The sequence below is a fragment of the Dendronephthya gigantea genome, unplaced genomic scaffold (genome assembly GCF_004324835.1).
Source record: "Dendronephthya gigantea isolate DGI-Jeju-01 unplaced genomic scaffold, DenGig_1.0 000168F, whole genome shotgun sequence".
In the NCBI taxonomy this organism is placed as follows: domain Eukaryota; kingdom Metazoa; phylum Cnidaria; class Anthozoa; order Malacalcyonacea; family Nephtheidae; genus Dendronephthya; species Dendronephthya gigantea.
Genome location: NW_021163178.1, coordinates 21,323 through 22,500, shown reverse-complemented (window position 1 = coordinate 22,500; position 1,178 = coordinate 21,323). Strand labels below are relative to the sequence as shown.

The window sequence follows — 1,178 nt, the reverse complement described above, 5'->3', positions numbered from 1 at the left end:
CGATCTTACAGACATTTCTTAAGATTTTTTCCATTTGGTTATTCATGCTGTTCTTCTCAGCTGTTCATAACATTTCGTTCGGAAGCGAACGGCCACTGCGAAGGTATTTTTTCCCTTGCGGTCGTCTGCGGTTTCTATCGGTCCACCGCAACCGAATCGCGACGGCAGTGTGAGGTTTAGCTTTCCACGAAGGCCTCAATTTCCGTCGTATAAGATCAGAAATCGTTCTTTTGCTTGTGAGACCGTCGATCGCTGGTCTCACATGCATCTGCATGCTGTGGTGACGTCAACGGCGTTAGCGGTAATTTTTTCCCTAAACAGCTAGAACATCAAAGCGATACTACATAAAGAAGCTTGTTTTAGCTTGCATTCACACTGACGCACTGAGCGCCAAACTTGTTCATCGATCTTGCTGTCTATTTGGGACCAGAGAAGACAACATTATACAGGTATAAAAAGGTGGAAGTATTTCCCGAAGTATACAGGTTTATTTACCTAGCTGATACTGCCGACTAAGGAGCGAGACTAAAGTTCAGTCGTCAGATCTAAGTTTGTTACGTCGTTAAATTCGGTTATATCACGTAGTCACATCTGCCTGCATTTGCAGAGACACTTTCAAAATTACGAGTTAAGAGCTTCTCATTATTCTGTGGGCAACACAGCGCAGCATAGCATAATTATATAATACTATTGTGTGACTTAAATTAATGCGCATTCTTCTCATATTGTTACAGGATGAGAACGAAAGAAAGCAAGAATGAAGAAATTTGGATACGGGGGAATAAATAACAAGGGGAATGTAGATTGCTTTATGGTCTACTCTAGTTTGCTATCGGTGTATTAGTACTACTCTTCTTTCTTATTATAGACATTAATAAATGCTTTCATATCACCATTTGTAGTCCTTCTTACACCCATATGCTCGTTGCTGAGCCATGGTGAGCGCGGTATTAACGCAGTATCGGTATGATACAGTTCGTTGGAACATTGTATTGTTTATCTCATATATCTGTGTATTAAGATACATATCGCAAATTATCTTGATTCTATAATAAGGCCGTTTTGTGCCATCTTATACATATATATATATATATATATATATATATATATATATATATATATATATATATATATATATATATATATATATATATATATATATATTATATATATATATA

At 36.8% G+C, this 1,178-nt stretch overlaps 1 long non-coding RNA gene across 1 annotated transcript; it reads left to right on the top strand.

Annotated features, from left to right (window-relative positions):
* The first annotated feature begins 185 nt into the window (after positions 1–185).
* LOC114537891 lies at positions 186–892 on the top strand. Its single transcript, XR_003688652.1, has 2 exons — positions 186–449; positions 735–892. It is a non-coding gene; the product is annotated as an uncharacterized LOC114537891 (long non-coding RNA).
* The last annotated feature ends 286 nt before the right edge of the window (positions 893–1,178 follow it).